This window comes from Dendroctonus ponderosae, unplaced genomic scaffold, assembly GCF_020466585.1.
Source record: "Dendroctonus ponderosae isolate FM_Combo_2020 unplaced genomic scaffold, Dpon_F_20191213v2 Dpon_F_20191213_7, whole genome shotgun sequence".
NCBI classification, from domain to species: Eukaryota; Metazoa; Arthropoda; class Insecta; order Coleoptera; family Curculionidae; genus Dendroctonus; species Dendroctonus ponderosae.
Window position 1 is genome coordinate 7,455,745 of NW_026018916.1, and position 9,089 is coordinate 7,464,833.

Sequence of the window (9,089 nt, forward strand, 5' to 3'; positions counted from 1 at the left end):
TGGTGTATTTCACTGTATGTATTCTAATTATTAAATATCCCATACACATTTGGAACTGTAAGGAAACATTTGCCCTGCAAACCCGCAGGCAAATCCAAGTTTCATGGATTTTTCTGTTGGAATAGAGGCTTTCTGGGCTCTTAATACGTCTCGATCATTTGTGAGCCGCCCTTGGTCAAACGCGTGCTTTTATTCAGTCAATAAGTCATAGCATAATTGAATTTCACGGCTTTAAGCCCAACATGATCGTACCAATACTATGTTAATGGCGTTAAATAAATTTGGTTTAACTATTAAACATTTAACTGTAAAAACACAAAAGGCTTTTCGTTTTTCCAAATATACTATTTGTATTATAAATTATATATAATAGTACCAAAACGATCACGAACTAAGTTTACTATAAAATATAAGCAAGCATAAATCTTCAACTAGTGGAAAATGGCACTGATAAAACCAATTTTGTTTAAAATAGACATAACTCTAGTAACTATAGAGGATATTTAAAGTGCATCCACAAAAAGTTATCAAAAACTTGGGGTTTAGACCAAAAATTGCATATGAACCGGAACAATTGTAAAGCGTCTTTAGACGCGGACACAGTATATTATGACGTAAAAGAGAAACAAGAGAAATATTCCTAACTTTTAGAGACTTTTGAAAAACATTCAATGAAATGCCTACAAAATTAATTAAGCGCTTAATTAAACGTTCCGATCTTCAGAATGTTAAAATTGTTAAAAACACACTAAAATGTATTAATTGCTTGAAACCGTTTGAATATGTCCATGAAAGTTTACTTACTTTCACAGCTAAGATTTGGTTATTTTTATGTTGATCACTGATTAGTGCTTACGAATAAAAATTATGAAATCAATTTACTACCAAGCATTTTCGGTTTTTATTATTTTATTCTCAAAACCAGCGCAAATTGTGCCCTTGGATTGTACTTTATTTATATATTTATTTTTATTTTTAGTAATTAAATTAGGTTGCTTCATGTAGAGAGTAATTTTTTTTATTTTCCAACTTAAGTGAGTTTTTTAATGCACGAGCACATAACATGTTTTGTCTTTGGCTCTCAATGCCTGCATTTTGTTATATTTCTAGCTGCTGTCGTAATATAAATAAATTTATTTTTTTTAAATAAAGCTTTAACATTTTTGAATGGGAATTTCAGCGATTTTAAAACATGGTATACTAGAGCATTATAATTAAAATTACTCGAACCGAATCGCAATAACTACATCGAATATAAACTGCTGTATGTTAAAATACTTTTGTTCGAGAAAGTAACATACTAAAATTGATTTTTGGCAAAACTCAGGATGATGTAATGCAAGCTTGTGCAGTATCAAAGCCTGGTCTATTTAATCAACATTGCCCTTCTTGGAGTCTATATATGAAATGATTAACATTCCATATATCCAATTCCAGTTATTCCAATATTGGAATCACGCGAGGACAGAGAGACATACATTAGCCGACGTCCGATACACTGGCGATGTCCTATTGTTTATCAGCTGCATAATTAGCGTCGTGTAACTTCGCCTAATTAATTGGAAATTTGCAGTTCGATGGTCGAAAGCAGTCCGTACCTGAAATATGCCGCAATTGGTCGGGGGATCAGTTAATATGCTATCATAAAATTAATGGACATTAGCTGTTGAAATACTGATCGCGAGGATGTATGTGATATTTATTAAGCCCTTTCATCAATTTAGTGTTAATTGCCTTAACTGCTATTAACCTTACGTGAATACAGCTGTATAAACTCTAAGATACAACCTATGTGAAGTCCTGTTAAGTGCATATCATTCCTCTTATGTTCTATTGACTAAATTGGTAATTCGTATTTCATATTCAGAGGAAAAGAAGCAATAACTATTAGCGCAGCATTCGTATGTTCAAGTTGCGGAACCAAAGGCAAAATAATTCATTATTTCCGTGCGATTATAAGTAGGTGTTGATAAGCTTATCTTTATTTGAGACGCGAGTATCACTGTTCATCCACCTTTAGTTCCAATAGCATTGAATCGCTTTACGTTTCCCAGTATTGGCGACATACAATTCTATTCCGCTCCAGCTCTTAATGGATTCAACAACTTTTCCCTTCAATGCCCTTCTGGGGCATTTCTTTCTAACATTCTTGGCCATACATGTATTCCCCTCATATCGCCCTCTTTCTTCAAGACATTCTATTTTCGCTTTTCACTTTGCTGTGGCATTTCGAAAGATTTCCATCCCTTTCTGGCACATGTTTTCCCCTTAAAATGAACAACGTTTTAGCCAAGAGGAAATACCGATTTTACTAAAAGTCCGGGCACTGACAAACTGTCCTGAATTCCGAAAAACTGGTGGTATGCTAAGGAAGATATTGTACATACATAGTTTCTCAACTTCATGGACAAACGTGAAACTCCAATCAATGCTGTAGTTTTTAGATTATTGGGTTTGTTTATGCAACTAATTTATGATTTATTTTGCTTTCAAAATTATTTTGTCACATTTGTATATTGTGCAATTAATCACTCAAAATTTCAACTTTTTAAGCCTACTGAAGTAACAATTACATACCAATCTACTAGTATTGTATTCATCCCTTTATCCTACTCCATCCTCCATCTAATTAATAATTAACCCGCAAATCCCGCAAAATTGCCTATTTCTATCAACAGATTTCCCTAAGTTAAAAAGAACCCCAGCCTAATAATAAATTGACATATTCATTCCATCTGACTTATTACCTACTTTACTGCGTGTCCCTTTTCACCGAAACTGTGAAAACACTTTTTTGATTATTAAGGTTGGAGTCTCCACATTTCCACCACACGTTGTGCAGCCAAGCCTAGTCGGCGTTTACATTTCTTTGAAGAATACAATAGGAGGAACGTTTATTGTGTGGTTAAAACTAACCGGGGTTTAAAAGACTTCCCGAACAGTCCGATTTAGGATGAATTTAGTTATACAGCTGACATGGAGAAGAAATATGTAGTCAAATTAATCAGTCAGATTTCTGATAAATCAGCCGGATAAACTAATCTCGGTTCTAAGTAATGATTTTTTACAATAAAATTGCATATACAGAAATTTATTTCAAAAACTGTGACCAGTCGGATATACTAAAGTGGTTCATTATTACTCAAATTTTTAAACCCTGAAGTTAAATTATAAACTTGAAAGACATTAAGTAATTTTTTTAATTGAACACCTTACATACTTATAGACAGATCGATAGGATTTTTTCCTTGATTTCAGAAATATCTGTTATATCTGCCTATATTTCTTTATATTGCGTTTTAAACAATGGCAACAAACTCGATAATACAAGCGCGATCAGGTTCTTTAGTACCTGATCTTAAACACTGAAAACCGAAAAGTAAAGGAATATAAAATAAGTACCAATAATAGTATATTACGATACAAGCGACCTGACACGCGTGTGCGCACAGCGTGCATGACACCCTCGGCTTCGCCTCGGGCGTCTGTTTCAATCAGTAGCGGAACTTCGACCTTTGTGTCGCGTACCGTATACTATTTTTCTTGATCCTCGGTGGAAACCAGCCGGAAAAGTATAAGATTTTGAAAAAAAAACTTTGAAAATGTTGTCAAAACAGTCAGTGACAAGCTGTCAGCGTGCGTGGCGAAAGTTATCACTTTCCACATGCGATAAAGAAAATCTGTAATAGGTAAAGGTGATGCTTTTGGCAGTGGCGAAAATACGTACTTTCCACCAGGGGATCAAGAAAACACTATTTATACACATAAAAATGGCTGAGTCAAATGACGGGTATATTTCCCGAAAAAAATTATATCAAATGTGTTTAATCCAATCAAAAAATGTCGTTATACACGACAATTCTGCTCGTAAATGAATCCGACGATGTAAACAGAATCTTTAAATACCTGTTTCTTGAACAGTTCTGAACAGAATCAGTTCAGATTTACGAAATTCTAATGCCTGCACCCTTAAGAGTCCGACCCCTAAAACCCAATTTACTCCGTGAAAATCCCTCCCTTATCACTCCAAATTGTCATTCCTACCCTCCCACCGTTCCTGCAAACTGTAGAGCCGCATCGCTACATCAGCGTTGTTACATCACGTGTCCCTCTTGCTTTGATACCCCCACCAACGGTTCTCCTCTCGTCCTCGAATTACCTCTTGAAAAATAGGCGCAGCGATGCCACATTTTGCATTTCGAACTGATTTTTCCTGATAAAAACGTGCGCTTGTGTTTGAATTTTTTCTCCGCAACAGAACTGTGTACATTGAAAGAATTCTAGCTTTTTTTAAATTTATCAACCTGAATTTGTGAATCTACAAAAAATGGCACATGGTTCTGTAAACGCGACTAAGGTATAAGTAACGAGTTAAAAAATATATAAAAAAATTGAGCAAGAAATAATGAAGCAAATGAGGCAAAGTTGGAATAAAGGAAGAAAAAGTCAAGCTTAACACGGCGAAAATGCTCTGTATGCAACTATTTGGTGAAAAACCAATTCAAATGTTATCAACGATTTGTGATGACTCTAGTTCTATGCCTCATGAATCACTCTGTGTATTTTGCTACCGGGGGTTGTCGATATGATGAGTAGTTCACAGCATCTAGACGAATCAAAATGAACGATATATCTTTAATATCCCAAGTCGCTCTTTCGCCTGGATAATAGTTTTCGATTTTAGTACCAATCTGGCAATACAATTCATTCTTAACTAATAAACCATTCACTATACTTAACCCCGCTCTTACCCCTATCGTAATCAATATGGCTTCCGATGGTCTACCTTCGGGTACGTTCGGTCGTAAGCGCTTTATTGTGGGATCAGGGAATCGGGATCGGGATGGCGTGAGAGGAGTTGAGAGTTACGACTGGGTTATATGGGAGGCTAGAAGGATATCAGTCAATTGGTCTAGACTTGCACATTTAAAAAATTCTTCAGGCTAGTCATACTCTATGAGTTTTGTTTACGATACAGATGACGAATTATTTTACTCTATTCTTCATAACGCAGAAGAAAATGTCTACAAAGGGCTGAGAGATTCAGATATTACACGTGTCAGCAAAATGTCCGCTTGTACAAAAAATTGTTTTTGTACTTTATACAATTTAACAGTCGAAAAAATGTATTAAGCTGAAGAAAATACGACTTGTTATAAATTGATAGCTAGGAAACACGTTGAGTGCATGGATGCGTTAATAACTGTTTTCAGTGGAAATTTAAGTTAATAAAATGTAATTACACAGAGTGGTCCACAACCAATGTGACAAAATTGAATTATGTATTGAACAATGAAAGACTTTCGGCATCAGCAGAGCCATCATGAGCTTTTGAAATAGGTAAGTGCAGATTTCGAAATGCGCCAGCTTCAGGCACCCCCAGGACCGGTTTCGAGCCTATTAGCTCTCATCAGCTGGGCTCTACATATTGTTTAGGCAAAAATATTGCTTTTCTTGCACCGGTTATATAAAAATCCTAATGACAGCAAAAGATTCAAAGTTTTCAGTTTGTTCTGTTTAGTTTCGTATGGTTCGCTGATTCGACTTGGTTCCTACATTTTTATCACTTATTAAATTATTAAAATATAAAAATCTATGCGAAACTGATCGAGAAGCGAGATGGATACTAATTGTTTTTTATTGGATACTAAAACATCGATATTCACATTGGATCCAGAATCTAGTGATTCTTTGAACTAACTCACACTGGATTCTTATTCTCGTCGTAAATTTACTCTTTTAAAGGGGCCATGGGCGAAATCTATTTAATGTCATTTAAGTGCTAAAAGAAATATTCTAAATTCGACTATCAATTGAATTTATTGAAAATGCCCCGATATAACTTATTTTTGCACCAGAAAATTTGCTCCTTAAGACTTTATGCCAATCTTTTTTTAAAAAGGTTTATTTATAAATGTATTTACCTAAGTTAGCGGAGTTAAATTTGAACAATTTTTATGAAATAATAACTTAATTATATGAGACTTTACCGAGTTTAAACTAGTTCTTAACCAGCCTACATAAATATTGCTTAATGTTTGTTAAGTTTTGTTCTATTGAATATTTGAGTTCAGAAAATCACTCGAGTTTCAATGTGAAATATCTGGAAAACTCTAAGAGATATCGACTTCTAACTTCAACTATCAATTGAATTTATTGAAAATACCCCGATATGACTTATTTTTGCACCAGAAAATTTTAAATGCTCCTTAGGACTTTACGCCAATCTTTTTTTTTTAAAGGTTTATTTATAAATGTATATAAGTTAGCGAAGTCCAGTTTGAAATTTTTTATGAAATAATAATTTAATTATTTGAGACTTCGGAAAATTGGATTCTCCGATCTAAAAAACTGCCAAACACAAGTTTTGTGGCAATAGTCAAACTTGTTAAAAATCTACTAGAAGAAACGAAAATGTTATTCACACTTTGACAGCCTGTATCTAGAAAACTATTAACTTTTGAAGAAGAGAGCAATATTTTTGTCTAAAAAATATCTCGGTGAATTTCGTCACTGATTACCAGGACAAAAATGACCAAAAAGTCTTTAAAAAAATGACCCTGCAATTTTGTAAACAAGAAATGATTTTTGAAAAGCATAAAAATGCAGGCATCGTTCGGAATGTACGAAATTATTTGCAAGTCTAGTCTTCCAAATAGATGTGGAATGCAGCCAGACTTCAGTACTTGCTGCTTATAGTCAGCGAAAAAACACAAGAAAATTTAGGCTCTTTCATTTTAAAAATAGCAAAGCATATCATTGTCCATAAAAGTTTTTAGATGAGGGCAGAGATTTCAAATAGGAAACGGTTTAATCCAACATAACTGTTAGCCAGCACTTTTAAATGAAGACGTTTAAGGCAGAACTAAAACGAAAATATGCTAATGAATGCAAAATTATGCAATGCGAGGAAAAAACCCGGGGGTGTTATTATTATTAAAGTGGCTAATGAACAAAACGCTCCTACAATTACTTGCGATTTGATAATTTTAAAATGCTTTGTACATTCGCTGAGCTTTTTGCTTAATTGGTACGCAAGCGTATTTGTTGCTCCTAAAAACTGCATGGTTCTTTCGAACGTACTCAGAAGTTTAAGATAGACTTTTAAAGAATTGGGGTAATTTTATTTAGCCATGCACTTTCCGCTCCGATCTGAGACGAATCACGAAAACTTTCATGTCACTGTTTGCTTCTTTTATAAATAGCCGGAGAACTTATTTTAAGCTTTTCTCACATCACGTTTTTTATATTTGAATGTACATATATGTATAAACATTATGGTGTTTTGGAAAGTGCCGGTAAACGTTCACATTTTCAAATGGTTAGGCTTGGTATGGTATTATATTTCCAACCTGTATTATTTTTATTCAGAAAATTAATTTCTATAGACGACTAAAATATAAAAAATGTAATAATAAGCACGTTGTTGATAAAAAAAAATGATTGAAAAAAAATTCAAATTTATCCATAACTCCAGGTTTCTACTCTATATCGAGTTATTTGCTTTATGTAAAATGCTCAGTTATTACCGCATTATTTCTATATATCGAAACATTTCAAAAAGCCCTGCAAACCGGCGTTGATCGAAAAGAAGTAAATGAAAGTAAGCAAATCAATTGGAATTCCCACTTTTTCATACCAGCGCTGTAACCTTAGATAAGTCCCAACAAAAGGCGATTATAATTTGTTTCATAAACTAATATTTTTATAATATAATAATATATTTCATACACCCATTAAATTAAACCTTCTGAACTGAACTGTATTAGTTGTAGTAAATCAGCAACCATAAAAGTATGTTAATTCCCATTGAAGAGCATCTATGAAATTCCGAGGCTTTTGTTTTTGGAATATGGCATCCTTTTCCCCCAATTTAACATTTTATAAGGTTCAAATCCTCCGGACGGAAAAAAATTTTGTCGACTGTGCAAAATGATATTCGACTGAATAATTTTCTCGTTTTGCTCTTATTTTTTATGGGCAGGAGACGCTTTTTTCCTAGTTTTGTCATCTGGGGGGTGTCGACAAGATTATTGAAATCTACACGTTTGATAAATAGCTGTACGAAATTGTCTTGCCATGTAAAAACCATTGATATGAATAAAGTCGTTTGGGTTTGTATTGGAGTGGTTATATTTCCTTAAAATATCGTTTCTGTATGCACTCATTCTGGATTCTTCGGTTTAAGAAGAATTGCAGCATTCATAGCACATGGAGGCAACGTTTCGCTCATTTTTTCGACTAGAAAGATGGGTATTGATAAAAGACTCTTTGATGTATTCAACCACAAAGCCATTTTGATGCAGAAAATGTTTTGTCATAACTGGAAAACGCAAACGCCTCTTTTCCTTTAATCAATCCGGGCTCCAGACTTCTTTCAAAATTTGAGAACAAGAACATGACGGGAATAAAAATGAGTCGTTCCAGATGAAAACGTTTGAATTGAAGGCTCCTCGGCGGCTGTAAGTGTCAGGGTGAAAATAAGGGAGACGACGTTGGAAACCTTCAGACGCGCAAATCTTAGAATAATGTGTACGACGATTATGGCAAACTGTCCCTAACTCTGATTTATCTACCAAGGCCAAGAATATTTCCGTTAAATAAGATCAACATTGGCAAGGTTTTGCAAACAATTATAGTATTACTTTCTACTAGGGCGGGTCTTGTTAACGAATGAAGTCAAATATCATTTACATTTTTGAATATCTCAAGAGCTGCTCAGAACGCATTTTAATTATAAAGGGTCTACTAAATTTCGACTAATGGGGAGAAAACACAAAATATACATGGCGTGTCACATAAAATTACCAACTTGTTGCTTACGTATCGCGGTTAACTAATCGCACGTTAACCGAAAGGGTTAAAAAATTTAAAATATTTTTTTAATCGAAAACCATATTTGAATAAAATTTAAAAATTGTATCTTAAAACAGAAAATATTTGTTCATAATTTTTATCAATTAATAATGTTAATTTTTTTACAAACTTCTTGTTGGGTATTTTGCCTCAAAAATTTTTGCCTTTAAAAAAGACAGAATTTCCTCACGTCTTCTATTACAGATTGACAAATAGTGCTCCTATTTCGCAAT